The sequence below is a fragment of the Myotis brandtii genome, unplaced genomic scaffold (genome assembly GCF_000412655.1).
Source record: "Myotis brandtii unplaced genomic scaffold, ASM41265v1 scaffold393, whole genome shotgun sequence".
NCBI classification, from domain to species: domain Eukaryota; kingdom Metazoa; phylum Chordata; class Mammalia; order Chiroptera; family Vespertilionidae; genus Myotis; species Myotis brandtii.
This window is the reverse complement of record NW_005365070.1, coordinates 1,641,853-1,657,097: the sequence shown is the minus strand read 5'-3', so window position 1 is coordinate 1,657,097 and position 15,245 is coordinate 1,641,853. Positions and strand designations below refer to the sequence as shown.

At 38.9% G+C, this 15,245-nt stretch overlaps 1 protein-coding gene across 1 annotated transcript in view; it reads left to right on the top strand.

Annotated features, from left to right (window-relative positions):
- GPC3 (glypican 3) overlaps positions 1–15,245 on the top strand; it is a 371,123-nt gene that overhangs the window by 209,436 nt on the left and 146,442 nt on the right. The gene's annotated exons all lie outside the window — the stretch shown is intronic.

Here is a 15,245-nt window from a genome sequence, read left to right as displayed (position 1 = left end):
AGAAAAAAATAAGAGAAATTGCCAGAAAAAGATTTAAATGAAATTGAGGCAAACAATTTACCAGATATAGAGTTTTTAAAAAAACATGGTTATAAGGATACTCAGCAACTTAGTGAGAACTTCAACAAAGAGATAGCAAATATAAAAAAGATCATAGAGAGCATAATAAAGAACTAGTCAGAAATGAAGACTACAATACATGAAATGAAGAATAAAAAACTAGAAGAAATAAAGAGTAGTTGGATGAAGCAAAGGATCAAATCAATGATTTGGAAGACAAGGTAACAGAAAACACCCAATCAGAGCAGCAAAAAGAAAAATAGTTTAAAACAATGATATGTTAAAGGACCTTGGGGACAACATGAAGAGTAACAATATCTGCAGCATAAGGGTACCAGAAGGAAGAGCGAGAGAACAAGGGATTAGGATCCTATTTGAAGAAATAATGGCTGAAAACTTTCTTAACCTAGTGAAATAAAAAGACTCACAAGTTCAGGAAGCTCAGAGGGTCTCAAACAAGATGAGCCCAAAGAGGCCCAGACCAAGACACATAATTAAAATGGCAAAAGTTAAAGACATAAAGAGAATCTTAAAAGCGGCAAAAGAAAGTTTGTTGCCCACAGGGAGCTTCCATAAGACTATCAGCTGCTTTCTCAACATAAACATTTCAGGCCAGAAGGGATTGGCATGAAAATTTCAAAGTGATGAAAAGCAAGGACCTACAGCAAAGACTAATTTACCCAGCTATCATTTAAAATTGAAGTTGACATAAAGAGCTTCCCAGACAAAAAAAAGCCAAAGGAGGTCATTAACACTAGACCATTACGATAAATTAAAGGGTATAGAAGAAGGGGATGGAGAAGGAGAAGGAGAAGGAGAAGGAGAAGGAGAAGGAGAAGAAAACAAAAGAGGAACATAATCATAAAGAGTAAAATGGCAATATATACGTACATACTGCCTGGCTAGTATTGCTCAGTGGTTGAGCTTCAACCCATGAACCAGGAGGTCATGGTTCGATTACTAGTCAGAGCACATCCTGGGTTTTGGGCTTGATCCCCAGTAGGGGGGCTTGAAGGAGGCAGCTGATCAATGATTCACTCTCATCATTGATGTATCTCTCTCTCTCTCTCTCTCTCCCTCTCCCTTCCTCTTTCTGATATCATAAAAAATTATTAAAAATATGTACCTATCAATAATCACTTTAAATGTAAATGACTTAAATCTCCAATCAAAAGACATAGGGTAGCTGAATCAATAGAAACACTAGACTCAAAGCAGAACAGCTTCTATCTATAAGAGACCCACCTCAGAATGAAAGACACACACAGACTGAAAATAAAGGGGTGGAAATGAAAAAAAAAAAAAAAGCTGCGCTAAGCCTGCCCCAGCTGTGTGCATTTGTTTACTTGCAGGGATTGGTAAATGGATGCACTTACTAGACCTATTCAGTATAAAGTCAAAGTTACAGTAATACATATAATAACTTTTTTGTGAAATTAAACTTTTCATATATACTTAATTTTAATTATACAAATGCATTTACATAAGTAAAAACAGGTAAACTAACTAATTTGACAATTTTTAACATATGCATTCAGAGAACTTACTTTATTATATAACAGACTTTCAGCTTTAATAGACACTCTCTCACCCAAATTAGTCCATTATATCGAGGTTTTACTCTATTCAGAAAATTATAAGACACTGAAGAAAGAAGTTGAAGAAGATACAAATAAGTGGAAGCCTATACTGTGTTCATGGATAGCAAAAATTAACACCATTAAAATGCCCGTACTACCCAAAGCAAATCTATAGATTCAGTGCAATTCCTATCAAGATACCAATGGCATATTTCACAGAACTAGAACAAATGATTTAAAATTTTATATGGAAACCATAAAAGACCCCAAATAGTCACAGCAATCTTGAGAAAGAAGAACTAATTTGGAGGAATCACACCAGGTAATATCAAACTATCATACAAGGCCACAGTAATAACAATAGCATGTTAATGGCATAAAACAGACATATAGACCAATGAAACAGAATAGAGAGCCCAGAAATAAACCCAGGTCTTTATGGTCAATTAATATTTTACAAAGGAGGCAAGAACATACAATGGGGTTAATGATAGTCTATTCTATATATATGGTGTTGGGAAAATTGGACAGATATGTGCAATAAAATAAAGTCAGACCACCTTCTTTACATCATACACAAAATAAACTCAAAATGGTTTAAATACTTTAATGTTAGACTTGAAACCATAAAATCCTAGAAGAATACGTAGGCAGTAAAATCTTGGACATTTTTCATAGCAATATTTTTTTCTGATTTATATCTTCAAGCATGGGAAACAAAAGAAAAAATACAGAAATGGGACTACATCAAACTAAAAAGATTTTGCACAGCAAAGGAAAGCATTAACAAAATGAAAAGATAACCCACTGAATGGGAGAACATATTCACCAAGGATACTTTTGATAAAAAACCCATACAACTCAACACCAAAAACACACACAAAGAATCCAATTAAAAAATGGACAAAGGACCTGAATAGACACTTCTCCAAAGAGGACATACAGATGGCCAATAGAAATATGAAAAGATGCTCAATGTCAGTACTCATCAGATAAATACACATTAAAACCACAATGCGATATCACCTCACACCTGTCAGAAGGGCTACCATCAACAAATCAACAAATGACAAGTGCTGGCAAGGATGTGGAGAAAAGGGAACCCTCTTACACGTTGATGAGAATGCAGATTGGTGCAGCCACTGTGGAAAACAGCATGGAGGATCCTCAAACGTTTAAAAATGGAACTGCCTTATGGCCCAGTACTTCTACTTCTGGGTACATATTCTAAGTAACCTGAAACACGGATTTGAAAGAATATATGCCGCCTTTTGTTCATTGTAGCTTTATTTACAATGGCCAAGATTTGGAAGCAGCGCAAGTTCCCATCAATAGATGAGTGGGTAAACAAAAAAAGCATTGGTACATTTACACACTTGAATACCACTGGCTGATTTTATATATAAAAGATTTTATATATATAAAACCTTTTATATATATAAAATCTTTTATATATAAAATCTTTTGCAGCAGCATGGATGGACCTGGAGAGTATTATGCTAAGACAAGTGCCATATGATTAAGTTTATATGTGGAATCCAAGGAACAAAATAAGCTAACAGACAACATAGAAAAAGATTCATAGATACAGAGAACAGACTGAGAGCCATCAGAGGGGAGGGGTTTGGAGGACTGAGTGAAAAAGGTGAAGGAACTAAGCAAAAAAACCATAAACTCATAAACACTGACAGCAGTATGCTATTACTAGAAGGAAACGGGAGTGGGAGAAGGTAGAAGAGAATAAAGGGGGGATAAATGGTAACAGAAGGAGGCTTGACTTTGGGTGGTGATCGCACAATACAATATATGGATGATGTGTTATAGAATTGTACACCTGAAACCTATTTAATTTTATTAATGAATGTTTACCCAGTAAATTCAATGAAAATTTTAAAATGTTATTTTAGGAATCTGTAACTATAATTAATCATCGTGCACCTGTTGAGCAATCTGGAAACATCCATTTTAATGTGCATAGTTTTAGGGGATGGTCTTGCCAATTTATTGACTAAGTAAACCAGTGTTCTGCAAAATAAATAAAAAATACAGACTATGAACTAACTGGTAGAAAAGCTAATTCACAGCTTTTCAGCATGTTGCCCTTCAACATTCAGTTTATATTCAAACATAAACTTCATCTAATAGCTAGCTAATTACTAGCTTCCAGAGTAAAATGTATTTATTGTCTCAACTTGGATCCATAGCTGAAAAAATTAAGCTACATCCAATCTTTGCTTTTAGATAACATTGCTAAAAGAGATACTAAGCCAAATGGCCTGGGGGATATGATGCTGAGACCACTATGCTGGATTGGTGAACTTTAAGTTAGTGGGAATAAAATTGGGTAAGCTCATTCAGTTGAAGATGGTTTTAAATAAACTCTTTGTAACCGTAGACATTCATGTAATGACTTCTGGCTCTCATTTGAGGATAATATATTTTAGAAAATAACTATGTTGCCTATCTAAATTGTCCTTCATCTTCTCCTCCTCCCCTGTTTTTGCTCCTTTCCCTCCCCCTTCCTCCCTCCTCTTCCTTTTCATTCTTTGTCTTCAAGAAAATATACTAGCGAGAACAGATTGCAATTTCCTTTTAAGGGAAAACCTGCTACAGGGTGTTTCATCTCCAGTGGCAGATCTTTAACTGAAGAAATGAAGCTCAAAAAATTTTCATTGCCACGCAGACCACTAGCATGGAGTGTAGCTGTTTGCATGTGGGGCGAACCAAAGCTAGCCTTGCGCCTTTCCCTTGCCTTTAGGACACTTTGCAGAACTCAAAGTGGAAACTCAATAAAACTTTCAGAAGCAAATAAATAGAACCTAGAAGGTTTGTTTCCCTGGAGATGGGGAGGCACCATATGTCAGTTTAATGTTTTTAATCAAAAGGCCAAGGCTTCATCTAGATTATAGTAATAAGTATTTGCTTTCCAGAGATTTTCATTGAAATGACAAATGGCTTTTCTTTAACTTTTTCTTGTGCACTTTACCTTGATCAGAACAAAATAAAATGCCCTTAAGAATATTTATAAAACAATTCCCTGTAAGATGTGATAGCATTATCTAACCTGTTTATGAGGGAGTAGTTGTGACATTGGTTGCCCAAGAAGCATCCAAACCATACTGTGGCCACAGTGGTACTGCTTGCAAGACACTTAGAAATTCTTTAGTTCAACCAGATTCTTGTAGCAATGAGGACATGGATAACCTGACTGGGGAGGATACATATAGAGGAGAAAAGGAAGCTGAAGATAACCATAGTAAGAGGAAAGGACATAATGTATGTTAAGAAGTGCTATGTGTCTTTTTTTATTTTAGGTACAAGATGGTGGACATGCAGTAAGGATTGGGGGAAGGAGAATTGCTGTTTATTGAGTTCCTTTTACTTACCAGGCTTTGTGTATATATTTTATACAGATTCTTTCATTTAGTCCTCACTACAACCATATCGAATGGAACTTACTATTGTCCTCATTCTATAGATGAGGAAACTGAGGCATAGAAGAGTGAAATAACATATTTCTTTCTCTATGAAAATAAACAGAAGACCTGGGACCAGACATCCATGTTTTGGGGCTCAAGGCAAGCACCTTGCCTCTTGGCCAAGGTTGCCAAGTCTGTAATATGGGAGCAAATACAAGGACTGACATGTCATTCATGAGATCAATAAATAGAGAGGGACAAATTTTGGTTAGAAAAACTTGGTATGGAGGGAGTTTTTAACAGAAAGAGCACTTGGATGCTTCAGCTTTTGCAGTAGACAATGTATAAGGCCATCCTGATAGAGAATGAGTTTTTTTTAGTATACCTTTCAAGTAAAGTCCTAATTACAGAGTAAATAGAAAGATTTATGAGCATTAAGGTGGGTGGGGAGATGGAATATTTTAGCATAGAGGATCAAGAGTAGTAAGGTAGGTGGATAGGAGAAAGACTGCCTGTTGAGAGGAGACCCCATGAGAAGAGGATGGAAAATTTGATTCATTAGATAGATGAATGACTAAGAAAGTGAATGAGTAGGTGACAGCAAAAGGACTTCAGAGAATTCTTCATAGTCTGGTTTTCTCTTTGGACATTTGTACAAGGAAATTTTTTAAGGAATATTTTTATGGAGTGATCCAGACAACTGAATGATAACTCCATGTTATCATTCTACTTCTTATGTTTTTACTAGAGGCCCAGTGCACAGAATTCATGCACAGAAGGGGGGGGTGTACCTCAGCCTGACCTGCACCCTCTCCAATCCGGGACCCCTTGGGGATCGGGCCTAAACCGGCAGTCGGACATCCCTTTCACAATCCGGGACCATTGGCTCCTAACCGCTTGCCTGCCTGCCTGCCTGATTGCCCCTAACTGCTTCTGCCTGCCAGTCTGTTCGCCCCCTAACTGTTCTCTTGCCAGCCTGATTGACACCTAACTGCTCCCCTTCCCCTTCCGGCCTGATCACCCCTAACTGCCCTCCCCTGTCATGACCCGCCTCCTCCGTGTGAGGCAGCGGAGATGCTGGGACTGGCTTCCTCCTCACAGCGCAGAGCCACAGGATCCCCAGGCCTCACTGTGCAGAGCGGCCACCGGGCCCCGCCTCCGCTGTGCATGCAGCCATCTTGTGATGACGTGAGGGCGTGACTCCACCTAGGCTATTATTAGTATAGATTATGATTATTTAATTATTTACTTTTTGAATATTTATGTTGACTCAATAATCTAGATTACCTCTCTTGGAGTTGATATTTGAGGCAGTGTCCTTAGGGTGACTACCTAGCAGTCTTATGCAGAGGAGTTAGAACCTGAATGCTAGTGCATTCTTTTGTTGCTGAGCTGCTGACATTGGGATCAAAACAATGCATTTCTGATTCATGTATGTTATTAGCTTTGGCAGGATGGCAAGACGTGAGGCAGATACTGTTCTGTATATTAGAGCAACCTAGATAAGCAAACAGAGAATGAAGACATTGCCTTTATTAGAAAAGCAATCTTTTGAGATTTGTCTTAGCACCAAGCAATGAGTTTTTAATAAAACTGAGCAGATAGAACACTCATATGTCCGGTCTTGTTCCCCTTTTTTGGCTCCAGATATATTTGATTTCATGACACTAGCATGAGGCCTGCTGATTTGTCAATTAATCAAAAGTTTCTAAAGGAAAATCAGTACATAAGAAGCTAATCATCTTGTCTTTTCCCAGTGTTTCTATCAGAATTCCAGTGTCTGGGATGCCCATTCTCCTTGGCAGTTACTCACAGTAGTACCTGTGCCCTTGTTGTAAAGGGTGAGAATCTCATTTTGTTTTTCTTCCTCCTGATGAAATGCTGGGGGCTGACTACTTGGAAAAGCTAGAAGAATTATTATCACCAGCTATGTGTAGCCAAGTGTTGCTTTTTTCTTTCCTTTCTTCTTCAGTCATATTCACAGTAACTCATTTCTTTGTCACACTTGCTCTCCTCTGGACTTTTGTCTTTGAGGTCCTGCTCTCACTCTGTAAATTGACTCCAAAATGAAGTAATTTGATTTTCCTTCAAGTGGAGTAATGAGTTTCAGGTGTCCCCAGTCCAAATGGTTTGTGCAGCTGCCATGCAAGCTGTGGAACCAGGGTAATTGTGCCTATCAGTAGTATTTTGTTATAGAAGTCACTAAATTTGTGCAAGTAACCTCCACACAGGAAGGATCTGGCATTATCACAGGGATTTTTGCTGGAAACACCTTTCCTCCTTGGAACAAACTTGCCTTGCAAATTCTCTTGTGTTGTGCAGAGGTTAAATGATTTGTCCAAGATAAGTCAGTAGCACAGCTTAGATTATTTCTATCTACAATATTCTGTGCACCATAAGTGGACATTTGAAAAGCATGAGAGACAGCTATCTCAATTATTCACAGCCATAGTGGGACAGCGGAGCATAAATTATATGAAATAGAACTCATCTACATACCATTTCTATTTTAGTTTAGAATGTATTGTGTTTGGGAAGCTTCTGAAATCTGTTTACTAAGAGTGAAATTCAATTGAGGTGGTATTTCCTGAGCACACCTAACACTTCCAGAAGCAGGCATATGCAAGTCCCTGCCTTTCTCTGGGTCTCAGTTTCCTACTTATAAAAGGGAGAATTGCCCTAACAGATCAAAATGTCCCTGCTAGTTCTGATATTCATGTTTCTCTGAGTCTAGACACATGGAAGGAAGCAGGGGAATGCTAGTTTTAGATGATGCCCAAAGTTTTGTTGGGCAGCTAAAGATGTGCAAATACTAAGGGAAAAAATCACAAGCTGCCAATCCAGGGTGTAAGAAATCATGACTGACATTTAAGGAACTGAACAAAAGAAGAGATTGGAGAAGAGAGTGAAAATAACATCTGTAGACAGAAAGGGTTGGAATGATAACAATGTTCAATGCTGCTGTCATAGAAGGAAATGCACATCAAGACAATTCTCTTTGTGCTATTTCTGTTCAGGGGTCACAACTCTTCTCAATTCACCTGATTTTCCCCCTCCTTTCAATCATGTCCTTTTCAAAATTGTCTCAGAAGTGTTTCTGAGCCATTCAGACTATAATTTTGCTAAAACCAATCAGCAGTGGTCTATCTACAGTGCAGTGCAATCAGCAGAGACCCAAGGTATTGGTCAGAGACTATGTCTTTTTTCAGATAGACTGTAGCTAACAGGTGTGGCTGAAGTTACAGTCAGAGCAATCTTGAAACAGTGCTGCTGTCTAGCAGGTACACAGCTTCCCATACACTTTTAGGAATGGTGCTTAGTTAAATACAGTGTTTTTAAAATATTTGTATGAGCAATACAGTATGAAAATGGCATATTATAGTGCTGTAGTTCAACTTAATAGTGGGCCAATCTGTAGGACATTAGTTCCCTTTTTTGGATTGCAATTTATTTAAAAAGCTGACGTGAATAGAACATTCAGTACTGGTACCCAATTTCTTAAAATATCTTGATTCATAATATATTACAGATTACTACTAGTGAACTTTCATTTTAATGGTCAAGCAATTGATGAGTTACAGCAAAATGTCTGTGGGGGAAAAACACATTGTCACCAGATCTGTTCATTATCCTCTGCTCTATATCCAGATCAATCAATAGTTAATTCATAATGATGTGCTTCCTGAAGTACAAGGTTATAAATTAATGTAATGCTAATATGCATATTTTCTGTAGGAAAAATGAATGAAAAATGCCTGTCATGCCCATCTCTTTATAAAAAAAAGTAATGATTACAAGCATTTAATAAGAATGGTTTGCCCAGCCAAATGTTTGTTCATTTTTGTTAATCAGTATTCATTTGAGCTACTTCCATGCAGTTTGTGGAAGCAATGCAAACAATTGAGTAATGTGGCAGATTTAAATCAGTAATAAAAGCCCTGGGGAAATTAACAAGACAAAACATTAACCACAGACTAAACATTAACATATATTAGCATTTTTATTATACCTGTAGAATTGTCAAATGGGCATGGTTACTATTAAAAAGTTTTTGTTGTATATCACATCATTTCAATATATATTTCGCAATAAAAGTTTTAAGATTTAATTAAATGAAATTGAATAACAGTGTAATAGACAATTCAACTGAACAAACTGAAGTTCATGATTGCACTTTAACTGAAAACCTATGGAATTCCAACCCCACCCCATTCTACCACACCCCTGTACCTAACACATCTGTTCCTCCAGAGTGGATCAAAGGATCAGAATTGATATTTAAAATGCAAAACCATAGAGAAAGTTTTATCTTTAATTCTTCAGGTTTCTGATGAATCTATCAATGATCATTACCATAGTAATCAGTTGGATTCTAGCAGGAAAGTTATATAATTAATACTAGAGGCCTGGTGCACGAAATTCGTGCATGGAGGGGGGTCTCTCAGCCCAGCTTGCACCCTCTCACAATCTGGGACCCCTCGGGGGATGTCTGACTGCCGGTTTAGGCCCAATCCCCCTCTCACAATCCGGGACCGCTGGCTCCTAACCATTCACCTGCCTGCCTGCCTGACCGCCCCTAACCCCTCTGCTTGCCTGTCTCACTACCCCTAGCTGCTCGCCTGCCTGCCTGATTGCCCCTAACCACTCTGCCTGATTGCCTGATCTCCCCTAACCACTCTGCATGCCTGCCTCACTACCCCTAACTGCTTGCCTGCCTGCCTGATCACTCCTAACCACTCTGCCTGCTTGCCTGATCACACCTAATCACTCGCCTGCCTACTTCATCACCCCTAACCCCTCTGTCTGCCTGCCTCATTGCCCCTAGCTGCTTGCCTGCCTGTCTGATCTCCCCTAACCATTCTGCCTGCCTGCCTCATCTCCTCTAACTGCTCACCTGCCTGCCTGATCGCCCCTCACCATCTCTGCCTCGGCCCCCACCACTGCAGCTTCGCCCGGAAGGATGTCTGGAATGATGTCCAGAAGGTCATTTGGCTGTTCAGTCTAATTAGCATATTATAATTTTATTATTATAGACTAAAGGCCTCGTGCACAGATTTGTGCACCGGTGGGGTCCCTCGGTCTGGCCTGTGCCCTCTTACAATCCAGGACCCCTCAGGGGATGTCAGAGAGCCGGATTCAGCCCAATCCCCGCAGGCCAGGCTGAGGCACCTCTCTGGGTCCAGGGTGCAGGTGAAGCAGATTCGGGGCAACAGTGCCCCAGCTGCAACCTAACCCAAGGCTGATTCCGTGAGGAATCGGGCTCCCTCCTCCACTGCTTGGAGTATCTGCTCCCTGGTGGTCATTGCACATCATAGCTATCGGTCAAATGGTCAGATGGTCACGTAGGCTTTTATATATGTAGATAACTGAAAAAGCCCTCTAGAGGCCCTCAAGTCTTGGTGGCCTCAGGTGCAGTTCATAAGAGGAAAGGAGTTGTGCTGATTACTGAGTATAATTCAGTGGGAGAGTCATCTTTTCTCTCAAAAGCTGTCAGATTTCCAAGGGCGATATGATGTGTCCGTTGTTCTTGTGCCAGAGACTCACTAATGGGAACATTTCCCTTTCTGCGTCTGCTTCTCCCCTTCCTCCACCTCCTTCTTCTTCTATTATGGGCCATGTAAGTTAAAATACACACAAGCCTTTTATATACTTCTTGAGAAAGAAAATGTAAAGCCTTTCATTCATCTGTTTTTTAAATCAAGAGAAAAATAAATCTGTTAGGGTTATTTGAGAGTGGGAGAGAGTCAAAGGTACACTTTAATGCAGTCGCACCCTCCCATGCCCATTTTGATATCTTTTAGGCTATCAAGCTAAAGGCTTAAACCCGGTGCATTTTTGTAGCCATAGGATTAATCTGGAATCTTCCCATTTGGGAGGAAATTATAAAGAATATACTCAGTCCAGATATAAGACTAAATCTGGTTTTGATTGTAGGAATTACAGATTTTGTAGCCAATGCAAGAATCTAACTTCAGAAGCCATGGTTTGGGGTCATCCTGCAGGCAGCAATGAGGACCTACTTGAGGAACCACTTCTCCCACACCACTTGGTATCCAGTGCATTATTATGGTTTATTGATTCTTACCTGGCAGGCTACATTTCAATCACTCCACTAGAATAAAGGGGGGTCAAATATATGGTAAAGGAAGATGATTTGTCTTTTGAGTGTGGGCACAAAATATAATCGATAAATCATGTATCATGGAAAACAAACAAAACAAAAACCTGTTATGGGTGAGAGGAAGAAGTGGATTTGTAGGTCAGGTCTCTTGATATTCATTCTACTGAGCTCTTCACTATACCTTGCTTGGCCACAACAGTGTATTCTCCTTGTGTATGTACAAAGCCAGTACTTCGGGTTAAAAAAGAATGGTGTTGCCAAACTGGTTTGGCTCAGTGGATAGAGCATCGGCCTGCAGACTGAAGGGTCCCAGGTTCGATTCCAGTCAAGGGCATGTACCTTGGTTGCGGGCACATCCCCAGTAGAAGGTGTGCAGGAGGCAGCTGGTCGATGTTTCTCTCTCATCGATGTTTCTAACTCTCTATCCCTCTCCCTCCCTATCTGTAAAAAATCAATAAAATATATTAAAAATAAAAATAAAAAAGAATGGTTCTAAGGTTACTAGAATGACCTGTTGGCCTGAATACTGTCAGAAGCCCTGTCTTTTTGTGTTTCAAGTGTCATAACACTTCATATCACTATTGCTTTTCCTACCACAGGTTGTGGCACATGAATAAAGGCATCATTAGAAATCACAGTTCATGGAAAACAGAAAGGTGCTCTATTCCAAGTCTACTGATAGAGAGGCACTCACCTGTCCAATAAATTCACTTCAACTAACTAAATTTAAAGGTAACAGCATCCTTGACTAGGTACATTAGTCAGTGAAAGGAAATTGGATATCACTTCTTAATTTAAGAACCTGAAAGTCCTGGGCAGGATACTGATTTCTAAAGTGTTACTTGGGAGGCTGGTTTCTTCAATAAGCAACTGCAGATTAATACTCAGGTCTCCAAGCATAGCCTGATTTTTCCCAAGTGTGAAGATGAAAGGACCTCCTTAATGTGAACACTGCATGTCTTTGTAAATTAGGTTTCCTTTTCATGTCCACTTCTCAAAATAAGATAATAACATTCACCTAAAGCTCACAGTGTGGAAGTGAAAGATGTGGGAGGCGGCGCCAAAGTGGGCAAAGAGGGCTACATTTGACACATTCTTTGTATATGAGAAGAATTTGCTTCATGGTAGATTTGTGGAAAGAAATACAGCCTGTCTGATAAGATGTGGCACATTTCAGATTTCAGATAGGGAAGTGGGCGTGTGGGCAGGGTGCCATTGTTTGCCCCTTAGCCTACACAGAGCTTTGGGAACTCAGCTCCATATGCCACATTGGGTTACTTAGGAAGACAGGTTAGACTGCAGAGTGTCCACATTCTCATTTCTTCCTAACTTTTCTACTTTTGCCTCAGCTGCACTTTCCAGTAGGTGGGGAGAGATTCAAAACTTTTAGGACTTGTTATGGTCCAATTAGTATTCACTGATAAAAAAAAGGACACACATTCAATGGGAAGGGATATTTCACAACTGTGAGTTGCAAGTAGACAAGTTACAGTGAAAGATGTGTGAAAGATTTTGATTTCAGGTGCTAGATTTGGACTAGGTGCTGGTCAAGAGAATGTGTCCTGTGCTTCTGAATGTGTTGACTAAGAACATTTTGATCCTGGTGGAATAGACTTTCATGTTGATGTATAATGTTGAATGTACTTATGGAATATCTAAGTTATTTTTATCTTGCATTATTTGCTTTGGAAGTGATTGGAACATAACTCCCCAGTACAACCAGGCAGCCCCCTAGCCTAAAGCACCCTACTAGACTGGTACCAGTTAGGGCAAACTCAGAGAATGCAGATTCTTCATTTGAAATTAACATTAGCCCAAGTCAAATAGCATTACATAAACACACATGGAAAATTCAGTATCATACATTCCAAAGCCAAATGGAATACAGTTGACCATTGAATTATGTGGGGTTGCAGCACTGACCTTCCCTCATACAGTTGAAAATCTGTGTATCACTTTTTTATATTTTTAATATGTTTTTATTGATTTCAGAGAGAGAAAGGGAGAGGGAGAGAGAGATAGAAACATCAATGATGAGAGAGAATCATTAATTGGCTGCCTTCTGCACGCCCTCTACTGGGGATCAAGCCCAAAATCTGGGCATGTGCCCTGGCCGGGAATCAAACAGTGACCTCTTGGTTCATGGGTCAAAGCTCAACCACTAAGACACACTGGCCGGGCTATGTATAACTTTTGACTCCCTAAAAACTAAACTATTAGTAGCCTACTGTAGAGTGAAAGTCTTACCAATAACATAAACAGTCTATTAACACATATTTTGTATGTTATATACATATATATAAATTGTATTCTTACAATAAAGTAAGCTAGAGAAACATGTTATTAAGAAAATCATAGCCCTAGCCGGTTTGGCTCAGTGGATACAGAGTTGGCCTGCGGACTGAAAGGTCCCAGGTTCGATTCCGGCCAAGGGCATATGCCTGGGTTGTGGGCTCGGTCCCCAGTGTGGGGTGTGCAGGAGGCAGCAAATCAATGATTCTCTCTCATCATTGATGTTTCTCTCTCTCTCTCCCGCTCCCTTCCTCTCTGAAATCCATAAAAATATATTTTTTTAAAAAATCATAAGGAATAGAAAATACATTTACAGTCCTGTATGTATTTACTGAAAAAAAAATCCACATATAAGTGGACCCACACAGTTTAAACTTGCATTGTTCCAGGGTCAATTTTATTTTAAAGTGTCTGCAACTTTTGTTTAATTCTCATTCAGATAAACTATTAAGAATAACTAGTATGAATATTAGACTCTAGATGCTCTTTCACAAATTGAGGCTATGCTATTACTGATTCTAGATTTTTTTTCTAATTCAAGAATTTATTTGTATATGGAAAACTTTCCCAAGCTATACAAACTAAATGTCATTTATGCCTTTATAAATAGATAAATAATTTAGTAAATATTATTGTGACCATCATGAGAAATCCAGAAGCAGGATTTTCTATTAGTAGAATGGTTTGCTAGTCTTGATATGAAAAGTTTTCTTCCATTCACTTCAATTAATTCACCATTATTGAGTGCTGGGCAGTGTACAAAATCTAGTCTGAATTCTAGGGAGCTATGGAGGTACAGAATGACAAAGATATAATCCCTGTCTTCACAAGATATTTCTACGATTTTTCCTAAAGTGTACAATCTATACATTCCTCTGGGCTATGTTGACTATGTTTTCGAGGACTGGGAATTTGCCTCTCACACTGGAGGTGATATTGCATAAGCTTTGAAATCCAACAAATAGGTTTAAAGTCAGATTGAATCTACCACGCATTTGCCTTAGGCAAGTCACTTGACCTCCCTGGGCCTCAATTTCCTCACCTATAAAATGGGAGTAATAACATTTAGCATAGTATCTGGCACAAGGGAGACATATGGTGACATTTATACTTCTTCATATAGAAGTTCATTTAGGCTCCTCTCTGAAAGTGAAAATATAAAAAATCTACAAATAATTTAACCAAATTATTTAGAATTGAGATAAGAAAGCTGATGCCATTTTTCTATCATTGCTGTATGAGTGTAAAAGAGCTAGCAGTGGTTCTCAACCTTCCTAATGCCGCAACCCTTTAATACAGTTCCTCATGTTGTGGTGACCCCCAACCATATAATTATTTTCATTGCTACTTCATAACTGTAATTTTGCTACTGTTATGAATTGTAGTGTAAATATCTGATATGCTATATGTGTTTTCTGATGGTCGCGACCCACAGGTTGAGAACCGCTGGTTTAGAGGGTGGCATCCAATAAATATTTTTGAATGAACAAATGAATAGATAGAGGGAAGGAGGAATAAAAGGGAAGGAGTTAGGTACAGCAGGAGGGGTTAAAGAGCAAGAGAGGAAAGGAGATAGACTTTCTTAAGCACTTATAGTCTTTAATACTCTCAGTACTAGGCTTATTCAATAACATGTGATTCATAGCTGATGATCCAGGCTATTGATTGGTTGGCTTGCCTTCTTCTTTCCCTTGGGCATTTGTAGAAAAGCCAGATGAGAAACTATATTGACATTTTTAAGAATGCCCTAGCTTAGCTCTTATAACAAAACTA